We start from the raw sequence: 26,359 nt of genomic DNA, 5'->3' as shown, positions 1-26,359 counted from the left end.
CATGAGCTGTGGTTACATCGGTTTACTTATTGAAGGTTTTCCTTGTTGTTCCTCTCCTACCTCCAAGTGCTATTATGAGACCTGGTTTTGGCTATATTATATTATTATGGGTATCTATATGAGTAATGATGGGGACTAGGGCTATAATGTTTCTATTCTTTGTTTCCACTATTGTGAGGTTAGTGAGTGGATTTTGGCTATCACGTGGGGTGCCTAGGGATTTTCCTGGTCTTTGTGTATCTTGTATTTGGTTGTTGGTTTATGAACCATTTCTGGGTGGCTTGTTAGTGTTGGCCTAGAGCTCTTATGTGTTTTATGATGGTGGCATTTGTGCCCCTTCGAATTTTCTATCTGTTATTTTGCTTCTCTATCCAAGTTTTTTTCTGTTAGTGTGTGGGAGTCTCCTCTCTCTATGAGCCTATCTTGCTACATTTCGGAGCAGCTTCTTAGGGTATGGATGTTTGGGCTTGGTGGTAGGATGGAGTGGCATTTGGATTACCCAAGTGATGAATAGTGGTTTCATTTTATCCTGAGCTCTATTGACTGTAGCCTTATTTGGGTTTTAAGTGGTGGATTGGGTTGGAGTTCTTTATTAACATGCATAGCTTGTCCCACTACTTGTTCCTGTTTATTTTTTTTGTATTTTTTGCATTGTAGTGAGTATATCTTTGATAATTGCTATGGTGTTTTTAACATGATTTTTGGTATTAGGTGGGAGCATTTCTTTCTCAATTGTGCGATATTTTTTGCTCAGAAGCTTTATATGGGAAATATCCTTTCTTGTTACTCTGCTTTTAATTTAGTCAATTTCCATTTGTATTTCTTTGTTATTTTGTGCTTTAGTTTTTTGTTTTGAAGCCTTACTGATTCTCAGGTGTATTTGCTTATGGATGTGGTCAAGATTTTTTGTAGAAAGATCATACTTCATGTTCCCATTAGTATCTTTCTTTTTTGGATGCTTGTCTATAGCATAATTAGCATGTCACTAGGTATTCTTGTTTTTTGGCTTAGTGGGGATTATTGGCTTATAGGTTTTCTTTTGTTTAATTTTGTAGCTCTTTAGAGCATTAAAGAGCTGAGGGTCCCCCTTAAGGATATTGTAATTGCTTTTTTATTTAACGTATAGTCCACTCTGTAGGTTTTAACAAAAAAAAGAGAAATAATTAACTAATTGTACTTGATGATCCCAATTTTATCAGGATGACCAGTTATATGTATGAAATTTAGCCCCAATAATATTTTAGGCATGTTTTTGAAAATGCAATTTTTGTTTATTCATCCTAGACGATCAACATTGTCCTAGATGATGCAAGATAATCATGCCTAAATTGATTCAATGATTAGGAAAATAAATATGTTTTAATTATTAAATCAGATTGTAAATGATGATCCATTATTATCATCCTAAACGATCTATTATATTTTTTTGGGATGATACCCATCGTCTAGGATGAAAATCATGATTTTCCTCTAATCATCTAGGTCGATATCCTAGACATCCTGAGACTATTATGGGATGATTTGTTGATTGCCACCCATGTTGAACTAATCATCCTGGATGATCTCATAGTCATGCAGGATGATCTGTGCAAATTGTTGAACATATCATATAAGGCAAGGCTGATTGTACAGGCTGATTGGGGTGTTTTGAACTAATCGTACAAGATGATATACTAATCATCCTAGATGATCAATTGCACAGAATTAAAAATGAGTGCTCTTTTAAAGCTCTTCTATTTTAGCTTAAGTATTTATTTTTTAACATATCTTTTGCTAAAGTTCTAACCTAAGGGGGCTTAGAAAAGGAGAAGGTTATTTTGGGGGAGAGAGGGAGAATTTTTGGAGGGGGAGTTTATGAGGGGAATCACAATGGTTGCTCCAAGCAAGGATTCATTCATCTTATTCAAGCTTCATCCTTAGTTCCAAGGTGGCTCTAGGGAGATGATCATCAGCTTTAAATTAGATTCTCTACCTACTCTAGGAGGGAGTAAAAAGATTCCAGGTTCTCTGCCTTCTCTTGGAGGGAGAAAAAGGATTCAAGGTTCTTTACCTCACCGAGATGGTGGAAAGAGTTTGTAAGGGCTTCTCCACCTCGGAGTGGGAGCAAAAGGAGAGTCATTAAAGATTTAGTGCAATACTTGTGGAGGGTGTCTCCAAGGAGTGAACGTAGGTCAAGTTAACCAAACCACTATAAATCTTATGTTCTTTTTTACTACTTTTTCACATTTTAATTTCCACACTTTAATTTTCTATGGTTGATTGTATAGTTAAAATATCAAATTTGTTTTGTAATCGCTTCCACATCATGGGTTGATCTTGTTTGTTTTAAAATATTCAAAAAGATTTCAAAAAGATTTTTTTTTTGTTTAAGAATTTTTAAAACTATGAATTCACCCCCCTTAGTTAGCCTCGGTCTAGTTCATAAGGGCTTAATAACCCTAATAAACTTTCAAGTGGTATAAGAGCAGGATTCTTAAAATTAAGTTTTAGAAAACTTTTGAATTTAAATCCATGGCTAACTTTGCAAATAAAAACTCTATAGAAGAATATTCAATTACAAGACCTCTTTTTTATAACATACCTTTTGATTTTTGGAAAACTCGCATGTCCACCTTTTTACAATCAATTGATTATTGCATGTGGAAGCTTTTAAAGGATGGATATTCTTCAACATTCAAAGTTGTTGATGGCATGAAAATTGAAATTCCTTTTTTCTAAATTAACTTTTGATGATAGAGATCTAGCACTACTGAATGCTAAATGTTTGAACTAGTTTTTATGTGCCTTAAAATCTAAAGATTATATACATGTTTCCACTTGTCCTAGTGGAAAAGAAATTTGGAACAGATTATGCATAGCTTATGAAGGTATAAATGAAGTTAAAAAATCTAGGCTGAACATTCTTTTGCAAGATTATGAATTTTTTCGCATGAAACCTAGCGAATCAATTTTTGAAATGTATACTAGGTTTACACAGATTATTATATCCCTGCATGCCTAAGAAAGAGAACTCACAAACTATAAAAAAGTTAACAAAATTTTGAGAATTTTACCTTCTTCTTATGATGCAAAAATTATTGCCATTACTGAATAAAAAGATCTGAATGCTTATTCAATTGATAACTTACTTGGATCACTTATTGCTTACGAGCAAGGAGTGAACCAAAGGCAGCTTGATGTAGGTGAGAAGAAAAAATGAGAACTGATTCTGAAAAGGATGATATTACTTTAATAACTAGGCAATTCAATTGCTTCTTAAGGAAATAGCAAAAGCATCACCATAATTGGAACAAAGGTAAGAATAATAAAAATTCTAAAATCTCTTTTGATGTTTTTTGTTTTGAATATAGGAAGCCAGCGCATCTAAAGTCTGACTTCCCTACTCTGAAAGCTCACCCAAGTAAGGAGAAGAGTGAAGAAAAGCCTAAGTTCAAGAAGGAGAAGAAACGGATCAAAAAGGCTTTCTGGGCGGACTCAGTATTAGACACCTATGAAACAGAAGCTAAAGAGGAGGTAACAAATCTGTGTTTAATGACTGATGAACATCTTGATCACTCTAATCAAGAAGATTTATTTGAGCTTACTTAGGATAAATTTTTTGAAGTTTATGAAAAAATTCATTCTTCATATTGGAAGCTCAAGAAACTGCATGCTAGTCTTAAAACAGATTTTTAAACTTTTCAAAAAGAGCATGAAATTATAAGGAAAGATCATTCCACTCTTGATAGCAATCATATTACTTTATTAGATGAATTTGACTTGTTGAATGCAAAGCATGTTGATTTAACTAATGAGCATGATTTCTTGAAAAGTTTACATGTTGAAATAGGAAATATGTACAAAAGATTATAATCTCTTGCATTTAAAATTGATAATGAGGAGCATGCTTTGAAAGTTGAAAATTTAAATCTTAAAACTACAAACCAATGTTTACAAATCAAAATAAATGCTTTTAATGAAAATAAAGAAACAACCTTCCCTTAAAGAGTTTTATAGTCCATCATAATAGCATGCATCATTATAACCTAGGAAGAGGAACAATAACTAGAGTAGATTAGTTAATCCTTTTCATGGTGTTAGATGTTTTCTTATGACATGTTAGGACATTTCTCTCACACTTACATCATTCACTATAGTACACATTGGGGGTGGAGACATAAAGTTCAAAACTTACAGCATAAAATTCATAAATTACATTCTTATTTCCATAAGATGGGACCCAAATCTAACTACTAATGATTTTGTAGGAGTGCTCTCACAGAAGGCCTCATGAGAGAATGCGGTATCTAGATAGTGGATGTTCAAGACATATGACTGGAGATGAAAATTAATTTATTTCATTGGAGGCCAGGGCAGGAGGCATGGAAACACTTGGAGATAACACCGCCAAAAGAGTGGTGGGATCAGGTATAATTGGTAATTTAAAGAATTTCATCATTAAAAATATTTTACTTGTAGATAGATTGAAACACAACCTGCTCAGCATTAGTCAGCTTTTTGATAAAGGCTTCAGCATAAATTTTTTGTTAAATAACTACATTATAAGTTTAAATAATAATACTATTTTGCAGGGAAAATTGTTCAACTATATCTACATGCATTATTTAAATAATATTAGATGTGCTGCTTTATGTTGCTTAAAAATGATTGCTGATGAATCTTAGTTATGGCATAGAAGGCTTTGCCATTCAAGCATGAAAAACCTTAGAAAGATCTCCCAAAAAGACTTAGTGAGAGGGATACCCAAACTAGAGTTCACTAAAGATCACATGTGTGATACCTGTCAATTAGGAAAGCAAGTCAAATCCTCATTCCCTTTAATTAAAGATATTTACAACAGTAAAACCTTAGAAGTCCTACACATGGATCTCTTTGGACCTGTCAGCACTGCAAGCTTAGGAGGGAAAGCCTTTTGGTATGTGATTATTGATGATTATTCTAGGTTTACTTGGGTTATAATCAATTAAGAAGTTTAATTCTTTTTTCACTTGGATTCAGAGGAAGCTAGGCTGTAAAATTGTGACAATTCATAGTGATCATGGTGGTGGATTTTAGAATGAAATTTTTGAATCTTTTTATAAGGAGTAAGGGATAGGCAATAACTTTTTAGCTCATAGGACTCCTAAGTAGAATGGAGTAGCTAAAAGTAAGAAGAGGACCCTGGTAGAAGCTACTAGAGCCATGTTAGCTGAATACTCACTTCTAAAATACTTTTGGGCAGAGCGATGAATACAACCTGTTATGTTTTGAATATGGTGAATGTTAGATCAAAATTGAATAAGATACCTCATGAAATTATGAAGGGTAGGACACCCAACCTCTCTCACCACCATGCCTTTAGATGTAAAGTGATCATTCTGAATAATCGGAAGTAACAAATAGGGAAGTTTGGCCCAAAATCTAATGAAGTAGTGTTCCTAAGTTACTCAATTATTGGGAAATCCTATAGAGTCTTCAATAAAGGAACATTGGTAGTTGAGGATACCACTCATATTGTATTTAATGAATATGATAATTCTGGAGGGTCTAGGGTAGAAGAAGAGGAGGTTGTAAATGTCACCCAAAGATTATAATCTACACATTTAGTGGAAAGGGTAGAACCTGAAAATACATTGCCTAGAGAATGGAATTATTCTTCGGGTCATAATAAAGAACTGATCTTAGAAGACCCATATGAAGGTGTTAGAACTAGGAATGGACTTAGAAAAGAGGTAAACCACTCTACCTTCATTTTAATGATTAAACCCACCAACCTAAATTAAGCTTTATGTCTTGAATTTTAGATCTTAGCCATGCATGAAAAACTTAATCAATTTATAAGGAATGATGTTTGGGAGCTACTTGGAAGTCCTAGGGACTAAAGTGTGGTTAGAATAAAATGGGTTTTAAAAAATAAAATGAATGATTCTAGTGTAGTTATGAGGAATAAGGTCTTATTGGTGGCTAAGGGGTACGATCAAATAGAGGGGATTTATTTTGATGAAACTTTTGCCCCTATAGCTTGATTTAAAGTTATTAGAGTGCTACTAGCCTTTGCTTGTTTTAAGGGTTTCAAACTATATCAAAATGATATTAAGAGTGTCTTCTGAATGGGGTAATAAAGGATAATATGTATGATGAATAACCCCCTAGCTTTGAAAATTCATAATTTCCAAATCATGTATTCAAATTAAAAATGCATTATATAGACTTAAACAAGCACCCAGGGCATGGTACGAAAGGCTAAGCACATTCCTATTAGAAAGTTCTTTTGCTAAGGGGAGCATAGACATCACCTTATTTTTGAAAAGGTAGGAGATGAATTACTAATTGTTTAAATTTATGTTGATTCTATTCATTTTAGATCTCCTGATAAAAATATATGTGATGAATTCTTAAGAATAATGAATAAGGAATTTAAAATGAGTATGATGGGATAACTGACTTACTTTTTGGGGTTTAGCATAAGGCAGAAGGATGATGGGACTTTTTTGAATAAATCAAAATATATTATGGACATCTTTAAGAAATATTTGATGGATAAAGCAAAGCCAATCCACACTCCCATGAGTTTCACTGTTCAGTTAGACAATGATTCAAATGGTAAATATCTTGATCAAAAGAAATACAAAAGGATAATTGGGTCACTTCTTTACTTGATTGCTAGCAGACCTTATATTATGTTTAGTGTTTATCTCTATACTTTATTTTAAGCTGATCTAAAAACATCTCACTTGACTGTTGTTAAGAGAATTCTTAGGTATCTCTTAGGAATCCCTGACTAAGGAATATGGTATCCTAGGCATATAACCTCTTTTGAAATCATAAGATATTTTGATTTTGATTTTGTGGGATGTCAAGTTAGTATAAAAAGCACCTCTAGAACTTATCAATTCATAGGATAGTCCTTAGTCTTCTGGTCCAGTAAAATATAGAACTCAATTGCCCTGTCCACTATTATAGCTGAGTATATTGCCTTAGGAAGTTATGTGGCCCAAGTCCTCTGGTTCAAGTAACAAATTATAGATTTAGGATTACTTGTAGGCCCAATTTCAATTCATTGTGATAACACTAGTGCCATCTATATTTTAAAGAACGCAATCCAAGACTCAAGGACCAAACACATTGATATAAGGTATTACCTCATTAGGAATCATGTTACTACATGAGACATAAAGCTACATAATGTAGCCACTCAAAACCAACTTAGTGATATTTTTACTAAACCATTAGCTTTTGAAATTTTTAGCATCTTAAGAATTAGATTAGGTGTCATAGATATTAATGCTTGAAATTATAACTTTCCATTTTCTGATCTTTATTTTCGTTTTATTGCGTGTTTGTTTAGGTTTATATACATTTGTTTTCTATTTTTCATTTTTTTCTACTATTTTTCCCTTCAATTTTTTTTTAATCAATGGTCTCTGTTGGTATTATTTTCTTAAATGACATTTTTGCCTTGTTTTTTGGTTTTAAAAATTTGTAAACGATGATTGACCTCCCTAAATCAGTTAAAGGAAAAAACACCATTGATTGTTTCTCTTCCTCTAACTCTTTTAGCAGTGTAATTTTCTCTTTGAAGCAAAAAATTATTTCAAATTAAAAGTTGGACTTTGAAATTCAGATCTCAATCTTCTTTACAATAATCTATCTCATATGAATAACATTCAAAGTCATTAAATCACTTTGAAGTTTTCTTGATCAGGTTGTTGCATTTATCATGTGAATATGATTCTAATTTATGGTTTCTTCTTCCTTATATTAGAGAGTGAGTTTTTCATCTCTTATATCTGGAATATATTCTCACAACTGAGAGTATTTAAAGGTTTTGAAATGGAGCTAGCTCGTAAAAATGATAAGAGACATAAAATGAGTTCAAAAGAAAACTGAAAAGATGCACAATGATCACAAAATAATTTAAAGATACACAAAGTTTATCAAAAATCTAAAGATGAGCAAAGTGCGCCAAATAACTAATAAGAGGCACAAAATGATCCCACAAAGAAATAAGTATCATTTTCTTTCAAACCTTTAAATATTAGAAGAATTCATGTGTCACTTGATATTTTCAAACACTTGATATTAGAAACCCATAATTTTGATTAATTACTTTGCCATATTATTCTATCAGATATTTTTCTAGAATTATGTTTTGAATATCTCACTTTTCTTATCTAATTTCTTTTTTGAGTTAGATCTTTGTTTCCAAAAGATTTAAGGAGTTCGAGCTGGGGTTAACAAGATTGATTACTCTATAGCTTTTAGATCATGGAATTATTAATTTATTTCTTACTAATTTTTAATCCAATCACAAGGAAAATTTATCATTTTCTAGTGTTTATTGATTAAAATATAACTTATTTTTTTTAACATTTAGCTTTTATCATATTTTTTTTTCTTTTTTTTGGTATTTTGATTTGATTTTTTGTGTGTTTTGGATCCTACCTGATCATCCCTCTCCATCATTAAATCTTTCCAAAATATTTTGTTCTCATCATCCTGGATGATCCACATCATCTTGAATGATATGATCGAATTCTTGTTTAAACCAAATCCTATGGCTAATCTAGCTCAATTATTTGTGATTATCCCGGATGATCCATATCATCCTGAATTATATGATCAAATTCTAACTCTATTATTGATGATTTTCCTGAATGATTGCATCTTTGTCCTAAATGATCCACATGGCAAAAATGGTTGGATAATTTGAATTTGATCTGTATGATCCATAATTGCTAAACATTCTGGACGATCTACCTATTTATCCTGTACAATCTTCATAGTTAAAGATCATATTGGCTGACTCCTTGTGATGATCACATGTGTCTAATCTCCTAGACAATGTCTCATTGTCCTGGATAATATGGCCACCATTTTTGATCAATTGTCTATATGACATTATTTCTCCTGATCATCCTGGACAATCCTATAATCATCCTGGTTGATTTGTCTATCCTTATATAAATAGCTTATTTAAACCATTTTTCTTCACTACAAAATCCTCCAATTCTTTCTCCCTCTCACTCAAACTCTCAAGTCTTGCCAATGGTTAGAAGTAAAATGTCTTGTTCACTTGCTGGCATCTCTTCAAGGAGTGTTGTTGATCCTAGATTTATTGAAGTACTGGATGAAGATGCTTACAAACTCTGCAAAGCTATTGGCTTCAATCCTTTCATGATCAATAACCAATAAACTTTGAACTTTTAGGTACTACACCTCTTTGCCAACACAACTCTTGGATTCTTTTTGACTCTTACCTTCCCATTCAACTAATAGCTACTATTCAAATTATTTACAAGCCTTTACCTTAATTCTAATTTTATTACTCTATAATTTGATGTGAATAGAAGGCCTGTAGAGATAACCTATCAGGACTTCTATGAATATCTTTGCTTATCCACCACTGGCAACAAACTTCACATCTTAGCTTATGATCTTGATTTCAATTGGACTCATGTTAACCTTATTCTTAGGGGAACAAATGCTCACTCTCATGATTCCACTGTCAATACCTTATTCAGGATGCCCGTACCATCAAACACATCCTTCATAATATAATTACTCCTAAAGCTGGGGACTAGATCCCTATTTTTCCCATCTTTTCACTCACCGCCTACTACATCATAGTTAACCTTCAGTTTAAGCAGTTGATCTTATCATCCATTATGTTAAACATTTAACCTTCATTAAGGATCTAAGCCATAAAAGGAAGCCAAACCTAGCCCTAGGACATCTCATTGCCTATGTTTTAGAATCAAAATATAACCTTTAATTCCCTACTCCACCTAATCATCACCCCTCTTCTACTCCAATAGCTCTTTCCATACCCTTCACAGTACTCATCGCCAAAATGTGTATGAGGAGCCTGGGGAAGAAGAGGAAGGACCTATTTATGCACTTGCCCCTCTCCACTAGAAGCCTTAGATTATTCAGCTAGTTCATAGATTTGATCATTGAGAGGATATTTGAATCATGTATCACCGATTAGTAATGACAATATGTGGAGGTTATTATTCATTTTGAAATCTATGCCATGCAACAACAATAACTCCATGACTAGGATATGACCTTATTTGGTAAGCAATTTGCCTCTCTTCATTGACACTTTCAGCCTCCACTCCACATGATAAGAGTTCATCCTTCTAGTTTGTCAATCTTTTTTGTTTCTTTGTTTGTACTGGTTTTTTTTGTATGTACTTTATTCTATTTTTATACTATTTTTTTCTTTTTCCTCTTTTTTTTTTATGATGTTAAAAAAGAGAGTAGTGTGTTTTTTTTTGTTTGCCTATATTTTAGTGGAATTTGCTTTGTTCCTTTTTTATGTCTCATTTAAAAAAAAATCTATTTTCCTTTCTTTGAAATTTTTTAACAATAATATTTGCCATCATAAAAAAGGGGGAGATTGTTGCAAATATGGACCCATATACTATGATTTTGATGATAACAAATATTATTATTTCTTGACTACTGCTATTCTTACATATCTATTTTATTTGCCTTGCTCACTAACCTTTCATGTCCACAAGTTCACTTATAATATTAATCAGCTTAAGATCAGGTAGATTAGGATTGTGTTTGTATGTAATTTCTATTAGAATACATCTTTTACATTTTCTTAAGTAAAATGTACTATGATTGATCATGAAGCTAAGTTACCTTGCACACACACACTCAGAGGGAGAAATTTGGTGAGTTGGAGTTTTTCTATTTTTAATCATATCATACCTGAAAGTTTATTAGGGTTGTTAAACCCTTATGAACTAGCCTGAGGCTAACCGAGAGGGGGGGGGGTGAATTGGTATTTTTTAAAATTCTTAAATAAAAGCAAAACTCTTTTTGAAACCTTTTTGAATATTTTAAAATAAATACAGTCTACCACAAAAATTAATATGCAGAAAAATAAAGTGCAATAACTACATAGAAAGAACACACCAAATTTTATAGTGGTTCAGTTAACTTGACCTATGTGTACTCCCCAGAGTCTCTTTTCTAGGTATTGCACTAAAACACAATGACTCTCCTTTTTCTCCCACAGTAAGGTGAAGAGGCCTTTACAAGCTCCTTTTCACCTACCCAGTGTGGCAGAGAACCCAAAATCCTTTTTCTTCCTCCTGAAGCAGGAAGAGAACCTTGATCTAATACTGACGATGACCTCCCTAGAGCCACCACGGAGCTAAGGATGATGAATGGATAAAATGATTTGAATCATTGCTTGGAGCAACATTTGTGAACACCTCACAAACTCCCCCTGACAAGATTCTCTCTCTCTCTCTCTCTCTCTCTCTCTCTCCTAAGATCTACTTCTCCTTATCTAAGCTCTCTCCGGTCAGGACAACAACAAAAGATTCTCTCAATAAAAAACTAAGAGATTAAATAAAGAAGGCATAAAAAATTACCTTAATTTTCAACTTGCTGTCAAAGATCATTCAGGACGATCGTTTGATTAATGTAATTTAGTTTATTCAAGCAAGAAGGCATAAAAAAATTACCCTAATTTTCAACTATGTGTGTTTGATAATTAGAACACATTGTTTGTTCTGATTATCCAAGATAATGTGGAAATTACCTTGTATGATTAAATCAAAATCATATATATATCATCGAACACTTAGTTCTTGATGTCTAGAAGAAACATATTGGATAATGAGGAAATATAACTGATTGTTCCATGACGATGCTTGGATCATCCATGATGATTAGTTCAAAATCAATGGTTATCACCCAACAGATAGTTTGAGTCATCCAGGAGAAACATCTGGATGATGAAGAATTATAACTGATTGTCCACAAATGTGTTTGGGACATCCAAGAGAACTATGGTTTTTCAAGCATATCATCCAAGATGATCCTACGATTGGCCAAGATGATATGATTAATTAATCTAACCTTAATTACTTTTCTTAATCACTTGACTAATTTAGGCATGATTGTAATATATTGTCCAGGATGATATAGGATCGTCTTGTATGATTAGAACAAAATTCTAAATATAAAACTTTGCCTAAATGAGTTTGGTAGCTGAGTATTTCTAATTTGAGCATGTCATCTAGGATGATGGGTGTAATATATAGGATGATATGCTTAAGCAAGTTTACATAACTAGTGCCTTAATTAGGGTTTTAATTTTTTACTGATCATCCAGGATGATATGAGAATCATCCTGTACGATGTGATCAAAAATAGAAAAACTCTAACTCACCAAATTTCTCCCCCTGAGTGTGTGAGTATAAGGATACTTAGCAACAGGATTCACCAAGATATATTTGACTCATAAAAAGGTAAAAAAGCATTGTAATAGAAATTACAAACTGACTCAATACTTGTTTACTTGATATTGAGCTGATTGACGTTCCAAGCAAGGTTGTGGACCTAAAAGGTTAGTGAGCTAGGCACATAAAACAAATATGCATGAATTGAAGTAGTTAAGGAATAATAATGTTTGTTATCATCAAAATTATAGTGCCTGGGTCCATATCTGCAATAATCCCCCCCTTTTTGATGATGGCAAACATTATTGGAACAATTCAAATCACATATCTTTTCTATTTAATTTATAAAAAAATGAAACATAAAAAAAAGGAATAGTGTAAGTAAAGCAATGCAAATTTTATGAAAGCAAGTAAACTATACAAACGATAGCACTAGTAAATGATACAAACAAAAACATTATTCTACTCTCCCTTTTGACATTACAAAAATGAGGTAATAGAAAAAGTAATTACTAAAAATAAACTAGTACAAACACAAGTATAAAACATCACATAAAAACACTAAACAAATTAGATAATGAAAAATTTTCCTTGTGATTGGATTAAAAATTAATAAAAATTTTAACTAACATCATAGAAATCCTAAAAGTGGCAGAACAACTGATCTTATTAACCCCAGCTCGGACTTTTTACAAGGCAAATAATCTTTTGAAAAAAATGATCTAACTCAAAAATGATAATCATATAAGAAAAGTTATTCATTCAAAACTTCATTTTAGAAAAATATATGATAGAATAATATAGCTAAGTAATTGGTCACAATGATGAGTTTCAAAAATCAAGTCTTTGAAAATATCAAGGGACATATGAATTCTTTTAAGATTTAAAGGTTTGGAAGAGAGGGAAGCTTAATTTTATGTGGGCTCATTTTGTGCCTTTTATCAATTATCTAGTACTCTTTGCACATTTTTTTTACTTTTGATACACTTTGTGTATCTTTCAATTATTTGGCGATCAATGTGCATCTTTTTAATTTTTTTATTTGTGCTCATTTTATGCCTCTTGTCATTTTTTCAAGCTAGCTCCCTTTTGAAACCTTTAAAGACTCTTAGTTGTGAGAATATTATCCAAATAAAAGAGAACAAAATCTCACTCTCTAATATAAAGAGGAGTAAACCACAAAGCAGAATCATATTCATATGATAAATGCAGCAACATGATCAAGAAAACTTGAAAGTGATTTAATGACTTTGAACATTATTTATATAAAATAGATTACTATAAGATCATAGATAAGATCTCAATTTCAAAGTCTAATTGTTATTTTGAAATAAAATTTTGCTTAGAATAGAAAATTACACCGCTAAAAGAAGTTAGGAAGGGAAATAATCAATAATATTTATTCCTTTAACTAATTTAGGGATGTAAATCATTGATTATAAATTTTCAAAGACAAAAGCAAGGAAAAACATGTCATTTCATCAGTGACTAATAAAAAAAACTGAAGTGAAAATAACAATACAATAAAATAAAAATATAGCAACACATAAACAAAATATAAAGAAGCAAATAAAAACTAAAGAAAAATTAGAAAATAGAAAATTCAGAGTTCATAAATCATCAAGTTCATGCATTTGTGTCTATGAAACCTAATCCGATCCTTAAGATGCTAAAAATTTCAAAGGATATTTGTTTAGTAAAAATGTGAGCCAGATGGTTGGTTTTCAATTGCTACATGGTGTAGCTCAATGCTCCTTTAGTAATATGATCCCTTATAAAGTGATGCCTTATATAAATATGTTTGATTCAAGAGTGTTGGATAGGATTTTTAGAGATGCATATGACACTAGTGTTATCACAAAGAACTGACATTATGCCTACAAGTAATCCTAAATCTAGATTTTATTGCTTTAACCAAAGAACTTGGGCCACACAGCTTCCTAAGGTTATGCATTCAGCTTCAGCAATGGAAAGTGCAATTGAGTTTTGTTTTTTGTTGGACTAGGAGACTAGTAATTGTCCTATAAATTGACACATTCTAGAGGTACTCTTTCTATCCACCCTACACCCTATAAAGTTCGAATAAAAATATACTATAATCTCAAAAGAAGTGCTGTGCCTTGGATACATGATTCCTAAGTTTTAGGTTTCTAAGATATATCTAAGGATTATCTTAACTGCAATTAGTTTAGACTCCTTTAAATAAGCTTAAAATTTAGCATAAATACAAACTCAAAACATTATATAAGGTCTGTTAGCTGTCAAGTAAAGGAGCAATCCAATTATTCCTCTATATTTCTTTTAATCAACTGATTTTCCATTTGAGTTTTTATCTAATTAAACACTGGACCTCATGTGAGTATTTATTGGCTTAGCTTTAATCATTTCATTCTTCAAGTTGTCCTTAATATACTTTGATTACTTAAGAAAGGTTCCATCATCTATTTATCTCATGCTAAACCCTAAAAAGTAGAATAATTCTCCCATCATACTCATCTCAAAATTCTTTACTCATTGTCTTAGAAAAATCATCACATAACTTTTTATCAAAAGATCCAAAAAGTATTTCATCAACATAGATCTGAACAATGAGAAATTCATCTTTTACTCTCCTAAAAAAAGTATGGTGTCTATGCTACACTTAATAAACTCTCATTCCAATAGGAATGTGCTAAGCTTCTCATAGCATGCATAGGGTGTGTGTTTTAATCCATACAAAGCCTTTTTTAATTTAAAAATTTGATTTAAAATTTGGGAATTATCAAAACCTAGGAGTTGCACTACAAACACATCTTCTTTTATTACCAAATTTAAAAAGGCACTCTTAACATCCATTTGGAAAAAGCTTAAATCCCTTATAACAGGCAAATTCTAGTAGCACTCTAATCACTTCTAATCTTGCTACAGGGGGAAAAAGTCTCAGCAAAATAAATCCCTTTTATTTGGCTATACCCCTTAGCTACCAATCTTGCCTTATTCTTAACCACCACACAAGAATAATTCATTTTAATCTTAAAGATCCATTTGGTTCCTACTATACTTTGGCCCTTAGGTCTTTCTACAAGATCCTAAACATCATTCCTAACAAATTGGTTTAAATAATCTTGCATGACTAAGATCCTAAATTCATTAGAAAGGGCTTCATTGATGTTGGTGGGTTCAGTCATTGAGATGAAGGTAAATTGGTTAACTTTTTTTCTAAGTCCATGATAGATCTAACACGTTCAGAAGGGTCTCCTAAGATTAGTTCTTTAGGATGACTCAAAGAGTATCTCCAATCTCTAGGAAAAGTGTTTTGAGGTTCTACCCTTTTCTCTAGATTTGTAGATTCTACTCCTTGGGCAATCTCTCCTATTTCATTATCTTACTTGACTCTAGACTTCTTAAAATTAGATTCTTCAAATACTACATGAGTAGTTTCCTCCACCACTAATGTCCTCTTATAAAACACTCTAAAGGATTTTCCTACACTTGAGATAGCCTAATTCTAAAATACTCCTTCATCAAAATTTGGGTCAAATTTTGCTAAGAATGATTTTCCATTATTTAGAATAAAAACCTTATAACCAAAGACATGGATCTGAGTAAGGTTAAGTGTCCTACCTTTAATGATCTCATAGGGTGTCTTATTCATTTTGGATCTAATATTCACCCTATTCAACACATAACAAAATGTGTTTACCGATTCAGTCCAGAAGTATTTTGGAAGTGAATACTCAACAAGTATAGCTCTAGTGGCTTTTACTAAGGTGGTATTGTTCCTTTCAGCTACCCTATTCTGTTGAGGGGTCGTAGGAGCTCAGAAGGGTTGACTAATTTTTTATTCCTCATAGAAAGTTCTAAATGTCACATTTTCAAACTCTCCACCATAGTCACAATGGATCATCAAGATCTTATAACCTAGTTTTTCTAAATCTAAGTGGATAATGATTTAAATTCATTGAATGACTCACTTTTATGTGATAAAAATCTAATCGAAGTAAATCTTGAGCAGTCATTAACTATTAAAAATCCAAAGACCTTCCCCCCTAAGCTTATAATGCTAATGGATCCAAATAAATCCATATGAAGGACTTCTAAAGGATTAGAGGTCTAATGTCCTTAGTGGAATGGAAAGAGGATTTGTCTTATTTCCCTAGTTGAGAGGCATCACACAGGTGGTCCTTAGTGAACTTAAGCTTGTGGATTCCTCATACTAAGTCTTTTTAGGTAACTTTTTTAATTATTTTTATGCTAGCATGATATAACCTATTATGTCACAACCAATACTCATCAATAACAGTTTTTAAATAAAAAGAAGCAACACATTCAATATTTTTTAAATCAAGCATGTTAACATTATTGATCCTTTTTTTCCTATAAAATAGTGTTGTTATTCAAGCTCATAATGCATGTGTTTGACAAAAACATTTATGATAAAGTTTTTGTCACAGAGCTAACTAATGCTGAGAAAGTTATGTTTCAATCCATCAATAAGTAAAATATATTTATTCATAAGGTTCTTGGAGTTTTCAATTATACCTACGTCGACCACTTTCCTGATGGTGGTATCTCTAAGAGTACCTTGCTACCAGTCCTGGCCTCCAGTGAAATGAATTGATTAGCATCTCCAGTCATATGGTGTGAGCATCCACTATTCAGGTACCACATGCTCTCATGAGGTCTTAGGTGAGTGCACACCTAAAACATCATTAAATGTTAGATTTAAGAATCCAAACAAGTTTTTGTCCCTTCTTATGGAAAGAGAATGCAATAAATGTGTGTTTTGCTGTGAATCATACAATTTGGATCTCTACACCAAATGTGTTCTACGATGAATGGTGTATGTGTTAGAAATATGTCCTAACATGTCACAAGAAAAACATCTAATACTAGGAAAAGGGTTTACTAATCTACTCGGGTTATAGTGCCTTTTCCTAAGTTTTAAAGTTTTTGGCTTCCGATCAAGATTGAAGAATTGTTCAGCTATGGGTGGATTCCTATTTTTTTCAAATGCTTTCAATTCAAATTTAAAAAAATGAGTTAGATTCATCCATAAATGTTTTAAAATTATTTTCAAGTTCAGTACGGGATGATTTCAATAGTTCATGTTGTTTGTTCAATTCGTCAAACTCATCTAATAGTTTACTATGGCTGCTATCAAGTGTAGAATGATTTTTAATCAAAATTTCATGTTCTTTTTTAAAATTCAGAAATTCAAGTTTCAAGCTAGCATGCAAGTTTTTAAGATTTCTATAAGATGAATGATTTTTTTCAGAAACTACACAAGCAATTGATTGTATGTTAATTCGCATAAGACTTTTTGGTCAGAATGACCAAGATGTTCATCCTCCATCAAACACAAGTATGTTGTCTCCTCTTCAGCTTCAGTCTCATAGGAGTGAGATGCAAAATCCACTTAGAAAATCTTTTGGATCCATTTCTTGTCCTTCTTAAACTTTAGATTCTCCTTACCCTTCTCCTTGCTTGGGTGAGCCTTAAGTGTAGGGAAATTAGCTTTTACATATCCCGACTTCCTATATTAAAAAAAAATTACATTAGAAGAACATTTAGAATTCTTATAATTCTTACATTTGTTCCATTTCTGTTGGTACTTTTGTTTCTTCCTTAAGAAGTTCTTGAATTGCTTAGTAATTTTGGCAACATCATCACTTTCAGAACTAGAAGAGTTAATATATGTATCATAAGCCTTTAAGGCTATAGTTTTCTCCTTCATTTTCTCCCATATATTAAGTTATCTTTGGTTCACTCTTTGCTCATAAGTAATGAGTGATACAATTAAGTTATTAATCAAATAAACATTAAAATCCTTGGACTCAGTTATAGAAGTAATCTTAGTATCAAAGGAAGAAGGTAAATATCTCAAGATTTTATTCACTTTTTCATTGTTTGTTAGTTATCTTTCTAAGGCATGTAGAGAGGTGATTATTTGTGTAAACCTAGTATACATTTCAGATATTGGCTCACTAGGTTTCATGAAAAAAAGTTCATAATCATGAAGTAAAATATTTAACCTAGATTGCTTAACTTCACTTATGCCTTCATAAGTATTACATAATCTATCCCATATTTCTTTAATAGTAGCATACATTGAGACACACATGTAATCTACATATTTTAGTGCACCTAAAAAGTAGTTCAAATATTTTCATTAAGTTGTGCTAGATGTTGCAATCCATGACCCCTTATCTGAGATTTTGATGATGACAAATAATATCGATTGAATTATTATTCATTGAGTATTTTTTATTTTTTTATTTCTACTCTCGTTTGTGAGTTCTAACAATTAAGGGAGATCACAAGTTAGTCAGGACAATAAGAAGACTCAAGACTGGGTAGAGTAGGAGTTGGAGTTTATAAAATTATAATTTTTTCATTTTTTATTAATTTTATTTTATTGAGCCACAAATTGTATGCAAGATTGAGTGACCATGCACACACACAGAGGAAGAGGGCTTTGAAAATGAAGAAATTTTTTTTCTCTGTCAATCATAGTGTACGATCTAATCTGGCTCAAATAGCAATCTTTAAAAAAGTCGTACAGTATGATGTGTTTCTAATTACAAACCCTAGCCACCAGATTAATTTAAGTAAGTTCTTAATTCATCAATTTGAACTGATCATACTGTACAATCCTATCATACTATATTATATTTTTAAATACTTACTTAAATTAACCCTGTAATTAGTGCATAAATCAAAGATTAATTTTTGATTAGTTATTGTATTGTACAACACCATTTATGCTATACGATTAACTGAGGCTATTTTTGATCATCCTGGACATCATACCGGATGATCCCTTCATTTTGAATTAATCATACTATATGAAGTGGTTCATACCATATGACGTTCACAGATGAGTTTTCATCATCCCAATAATCATCCTGTACGAATAGAAGGATCTTACATATCATACTGGATGAGTTTATATTATACTGTATGATATTATTCAGAAATTTTGCCTATTCATAATCTTTCGTACTAGGTCAAAGCCTATTTTATACTGATTGTACTGTACGATATTGGATCGTACTGTATAATTAAAATAGCTAAATTGAAATTTTTAGGGTTTCTTGGAGCCTATTTTAAATATCAAAACTTTTATTTTTTGAAGAGAGAATCTGAGAGAGTGAAATGTGATTAGAAAGGGATTCCTTGAGAGAGAGCTCTTAAGAAGATTTTAGGGTTTGTGAGAGGAAGGAGAAGGTGTGATTTGTGATGGAGGAGTGTGAGGGAGATCACACGGTTGCTCCTAGCTTGCTGCACGTTACTCCTCCTATGGTTCAAGAAGATCTTGTGGGAGGCTCTTTAAAGGGGAGATTCTTTTACATCTGTGTCCTCTAAGGTACTCTGCCATCTCCAAGAGGGAGAAAAATTAGAAGGTACAGTGCCATCACTAGGAGGGTGACAAAGCACTTGGCACTCCACCACACCAGATTACTTAAAGTGAGATTTGTAAAGGCTTCTCCGCCTTGTTATGGGGATAAAAGGAAAATTACAGTTTAGTAGTGAAATTTTTAGAGTGGAGGACTCCGACGAGTGGATATAGGTCGAGTGACCGAACCACTATAAATTCTCTGGTGTGATTTTTCTCTTACTGCACTTACTTTTGTTTTGCATTTTATCTTCATTAAAATTGCTTGGTGAAAATTATTGTGAAAATCAGTATTGAGCAAGTTAATTTTTCACTACCTATTATTGCAAATTGTGTTTTAAGCAATAGCCTCCGTATCAATTAATTTTTTTGTTTAAGATTTAAAAATACAAAAAATTAGAACTTCTATTTAGGATTGTCTTTTTTTTGCAACAAATTTCTAATTCAACCCTCTTGGTGCATCTCGTAATTTCAATTGGTATCAGAGTGGGGTTTCAAAAATAAAGTTTTAGAAAACCTTAAAAAAATTATCATATCTAATTTTGGTAATCGTAATACTGCGGAGGGTTATTCAATAACCCATCCACCTCTATTTGACAATATCCCATTTAATTTTTGAAAAATTAGAATTTCTACTTTTTTATAGTCTATAGCGGAGGAAGAAGATGATATAGCCTTGACGACCTGACAGTTCAAGAACTTTCTAAAATGAAAATGAAGGCATCATCAGAATAACTAGAACAAAGGTAAAAGCTCAAGGACTACTAAAGTTTCATCTGACACAATTTATTTTGAGTGTAGAAAATTAAGTCACCTCCAAGCTGATTGCCCCAACTTAAAGAGTCAACCAATTAAGTAAAAAGGTGAAGAGAAAGCAAAATTTAAGAAAGGGAAGGTAAAAGACATAAAAGACATTTTGGGTTGACTCTGCCTCAGAATTGTTAGAAGAAGAAGTAGAGGAGGAGGTAACAAATTTGTATCTAATGGCTAAAAATAATCTTAATCAATCGGATCAAGAAGAGGTATGTCAACGTTCATATGAAGATTTACTGCTTATTTTTGAGAAAATCCATAACTCGTATAGGAAGTTAAAGAAAATTCTTGCTAGTCTTAATATTGAGTTTTGTACTTTACAAACTGAGCATGCTAACTTAGTTAAATAAAATTCTAATTTAGATAGAGATCACATATCCCTGCTTAACGAGTTTGATGCATTAAATAAGAAGCATGTTGATGAATTTGCACCCCTACCCTGAAAATAATTTGAGAAATAATTTCTTATTAAATAAGTGCCCCTGCCCACAAATTCTAAAATTATAGATCTGCCACTATATTAAAGAAAGAGCGAAAGATGTTTGTGCTTCATGAGAGACAAAAAAGGGGAAGATCATATTAGGAAATGGGAAGTTCAAAGATAAAACGTCTGTAGGATTTAATGTTTTTACTAGTTTATTTCCAAAATACGATCTTTAAAAACAAAAAATAAAAAAAAAATCATAGAGTTAGAAAAGAATTTTGATAAAGTAGAGAAACTTGCATTGGATTTAGATCACAATGAATATCTTTTAAAATGGTTGGAATATCAAAATAACACATTTAATAAAAAAGTCATAGCACTTAAAAAAGATAAGACATTATCCACATTAGCCCAACCAAGTAAACCCCCGACATTAAATGCATCACAAAACTTTAGGAAAAGGCATCACCAGCCATATAGGTTAGTAAACCCATTTTTTGGTGTTAGGTGTTTGTCTTGTGGCATGCTAGGTTACATAGCCCACACGTGCACCATTCACTATAGGACACACCTAGCATGGAGACCTAAATTGCATTCATCATAATATAACATGCATACATCTCATTCATGCAAGCATAAGGAGGAACCCAAACTCACTTGGGTTCCCAAATCTAACCCTTGAATGACTTTATCGAGTTGCTCTTACAAAAGTCCTAGTGAGAGAATGTGGTATTTGGAAAGTGGCAACTCATGACATATGATTAGATACATGATGAAGTTCATTATACTGGAGACCAGGACCGGAGGAAAAGTAACATTGGGAGAAACACCACCAGGAATGTGGTGGGCTCAGGTATTGTTAGAAATGCTAAGAAATTTTTAATTTAGAATGTTTTATTAGTTGATGGTTTTAAAGCATAACTTATTAAGCATCAGTTAATTGTGTGACAAAAGTTTTGACATAAAATTTCTTTCTGATAAATGCCTGATTAGTTTAAATGAGAAACTTATTTTAGAAGGAAAATGAAAGAATAATGTTTACATATTAGATCTTGATTGCATTGAAAATTCAATTTCACTATGCTTAAAAACAATAATTGATGACTCGTGGCTATGACATAGAAGACTATGCCATGCTAGTATGAAAACACTTAGAAATATCACTCAGAAAAACCTTGTCAGAGGTGTACCTAAGTTAAACTTCATAAAAGACAATCTATGCGATATTTGCCAACTAGGAAAATAAATAAAATCATCCATTCAATCAATTAAAGAAGTGAACACTTCTAGGCCAGTAGAAATAATTCACATGGACTTATTTGGACCCGTTAGCATAACTAGCCTAGGTGGGAAGAATTATGGATTTATAATTGTAGATTACTTCACTAGATTCACTTGGGTAAGATTCCTAGCACAAGAGAATGAGTCGTTTGAGGAATTTAAGATTTTCTCCACTTGGATTCAACAAAAAATAGGATGTGAAATCTCAACAATCCATAGTCAAAATGAAAAATTTGAATCATTTTATCAAGAGATATGAATAGAGCATAATTTCTCAGCCCTAGAACTTTGTAGCAAAATGGAATAGAAAAAAGAAAGAATAGAACTTTGGTAGAAGCTTTTAGGGTAATGTTAGCTGAGTACACCCTTCCTCAATATTTTTGGGTAGAGGCAGTAAACACAGCGTGTTATGTCTGAAATAGGGTGAACATTAGATCAAAGCAGAATAAAACTCCTTATGAACTCTTTAAGAAACTGAATATTTCACACTTATGTCTTTAGTTGCAAGTGCTTTATCTTAATTAATGGCAAACTTCCCTTTGGAAAATTTGATCCCAAGCCAGATGAGGGTTTCTTCTTAGGTTATTCATCTGTAGTTAAGGCCTATAAAATCTTTAATAAGAGAACCCTAGTAGTAGAAGAGTCCACCCATGTAGTGTTTGATGAATCAGATAAGCTCTCTGAATCTAAAATTGAAGAGGATAAAGTAAAGGCAATTTAGAGAGTAGAAACCATAACCATAAGAGAAAGGGTAGAACCTCAGGAAGACTTGCCTAGAGAATAGAGATATTCTTCTAGTCATCCTAAATAGTTAATTTTAGGAGATTCGTCGGAAGGTGTGAGAACTAGGCACAGACTTAGGAAGGAGATTAGTCATTCTATATTCATCTCTATAATAGAACCCATAAATATAGATCAAGCTTTAGGAGATGAATTTTAGATCCTAGCAATACAAGAAGAATTAAACCAATTCACCAAAAATGATGTTTGGGAACTAGTCAAGAGACCTAAAGAGCAGAGAGTAGTTGGAACAAAACTGTCTTTAAAAATAAGGTGAATGACTCACGAACCATAGTAAGAAATAAGGCCAGACTAGTAGCGAAGGGGTATAAAAAGATTAAAGGATATACTTTGAAGAAACTTTTGCCCTAGTAGTTAAACTAGAAGCCATAAGGGTGCTCTTAGCCTTTACTTGCTTCAAAAGTTTTAAACTATATCAAATGGACGTTAAGAGTGCTTTTCTAGACAAGATAACTAAAGAGGATGTTTATGTTGAGCAACCCCCTTGATTTGAAAGTTCATAATTTCCAAACCATTTATTCAAATTACAAGAAGCACTATATGGCTTAAAGAAAGCACCTAGAGCATGGTATGAAAGACTTAGCTCATTCTTATTAGATAGAGGATTTATAAAGGGTAGTGTGGACACTACTCTCTTTCTCCAAAATGTCAAAGATAAAATTCTTATTATAATAATTTATATGGATGACATTCTATTTGGATCTTCAGATAAAAAATTATGTGATGAATTCTCAAAAATAATGAGTAATGAGTTCGAAGTGAGCATGATGGGAGAGCTTAATTACTTTCTTGGTTTTAGTATAAAATAAATGGAAAGTGGAACATTTCTTAAACAAATAAAATACATTAAGGATATTCTAAAAAAATATGAAATGGATAGTGTTAAGCCCATGAACACTCCAATGAGATCTATGATTAACCTAGACAAAGACCTGAATGGAAAATCAGTAGCCCAGAATAAATATAGAGGAATAATTGGATCTCTCCTCTACTTAACTGCCAATAGATCCGACATAATATTTAGTGTTTGCCTCTATGCTTGTTTTCAAGCTGATCCTAAAAAGTCTCACTTGACTGCGGTCAAGAGAATCCTTAGATTTCTACTAGACATCCCAAACTTGGGAATTTGATATCTTAGGCACAACACTTCTTTTGAAATCTTAGAATACTCAGATTCTAATTTTATAGGATGTAGGGTATATAGAAAAATCACCTTTGGCACCTACAAATTCATATGAAAATCTTTAGTTTCTTGGTCCAGTAGTAAGTAAAATCCAGTAGCCTTCTCCACGGCTGAGGCAGAATATATTATAGTAGAAAGTTGTGTTGCACATGTACTGTGGTTCAAACAATAGCATCTTGATCTTGGAGTACCTATAAGAAACATCCTAATCATGTGCGACAACACAAGTGCAATCTACATTTCTAAAAATCCAATTCAACACTCCAGAACAAAACGTATAGACATTAGACATCACTTCATAGAGACATAGAATTACATCACATAGCTACAGGAGATTAATTGGCAGACATTTTCATGAAACCACTAGCTTACGAAACCTTTAGCACTTTGAGGACAAGACTTGGTGTCATAGACAATTATGCATAATTAAAAAAAAAAACAAATCAAAAACAAAATTTTTTTGGTCTAAGGTATTTCTTGATCATCACACACTCATCACACAAAACTCAAAAATTGATTAAATTTTTTCCATTGTACTATACGATACACGTTCGTACTATACTATAAATTCAAAACTACACAATTCATAACCCAACCTCAACTCCATCTCTACATATCATACTGTATGCACCACTTTGTACTGCACAATACACATGGCTGTGCATTTAAAGGTCGTACCGATGACCCTCGAGATGATCAAAATTCCTTCAGATTGTACTATACTATATGTATCATACTATATGATTTGACAACCTTGTCCCAACTGTTCATCCAAATGACATTATTGCACATCATACAATATGAATCTCGATCGTACTATATAATGTTCCAAAAACTCTAGAAATTAGAGGGCACATATGATCATCTCTCTCACTCCTTAGCCAATTCCCTCACTCGCAACTATTTTTTCTAAATGGCAAGCTCCAATAAGAGTGGTCATTTTATCCTTGGAAGCTCATCTTCCTCTCACCGTCCCAACAACCATTTTTTAACCACCAAAGATGAAGAGGCCTACCACAAATTTAAGGCATGAAAAATTACCCCGTCAGGAATGTTGAATCAAGTGGCCTTAAATTTTGAGGTAATGAACCTATTCAGATATACCACTCTATAATTCCTCCTTACTCTAGCCTTCCCATATAACTCTAAACTTATGTTCAAATTCCTATCCAACCTAATTATCAATGTCGGAAGCCTAACCCTCACTTCCTTTGTCTGTTGTCAATGTGTCAAAATTATTAAGGTAGATCTCGCCCAATACATTGGGCTGTCTTCTGAAGGCCCTAAAGCTCATTCCTTTCTCGCAAATGAATTTTACCTAAGTGCCGCAAATCTAGTCCTTAATAATGTCACTTTTTACCAACACCAGCCTCTTTTTCAGTCACTAAACCAGAATGCCAGAATTATTCAACACGTCCTTCGCACTTCAATCATACCCAAAGCGGTGATCAAATCCGCATGACCTCAATCTTATCCGTTGTTACTTAACTTATTATGTCAAACACCAAATTTGATGAGGCTGACTTGATCTTTAATTATATCCTGAACATGACCTTAGTCCACCACCCTACCACTAGTAGAAAATAAAATCTATCACTTGGCCACCTCATAGGTTATATTCTTCAAAATAAATATCATTTATCCTATCCTAGTGAACCCAATATTCTACCCATTTTCTATAAGGATGCCTCCTTCCATATTTTGTTTCATCTGGGGCAAGAGCTAAATGAACCAGATTTTGATGAAGATCAAGGAGAGGTGGCCCTAACAGGAGCTCCAGTTCCACCAAGAAGGCATGCACCACCCCGAGAACCTGCACCGGCTTATCCTCACAATGATCTAGTAAAACAATTTAACCAACTATTAAGCTGCCTGGATGCTCACATCCAAGAATAGCATCAACAACACCAGGAGGACATGCGATGGTTTGGAGAACACTTTTCCTATATTGATCAATAATTCGCATCCATCCTGTTAAGATAGTTGCTATTTGAATGCTTTACATTTTTGCAACTTATGTAGTTTTGATGATTTCAAACATTATTGTTCAAATGTGTAGTTATCTCCTAACAATAGCCAAAGGGTTCGCTGCCTACACTTGGAGAGTGTGAATAGCCGAAGGGTTCGCTGCCTACACTTGGAGAGTGTGAATAGCCGAAGGGTTCGCTGCCTACACTAGGAGAGTGTGAATAGCCGAAGGGTTCTCTGCCCACACTAGGAGAGTGTGAAAGGACGACGATTCTCTGCCAACACTGGGGATTGTGTAAAAGGACGACGGTTCTCTGCCG

This window comes from Dendrobium catenatum, unplaced genomic scaffold (genome assembly GCF_001605985.2).
Source record: "Dendrobium catenatum unplaced genomic scaffold, ASM160598v2 original_scaffold_274930, whole genome shotgun sequence".
NCBI classification, from domain to species: domain Eukaryota; kingdom Viridiplantae; phylum Streptophyta; class Magnoliopsida; order Asparagales; family Orchidaceae; genus Dendrobium; species Dendrobium catenatum.
Note: the sequence above shows the minus strand (reverse complement) of the source record.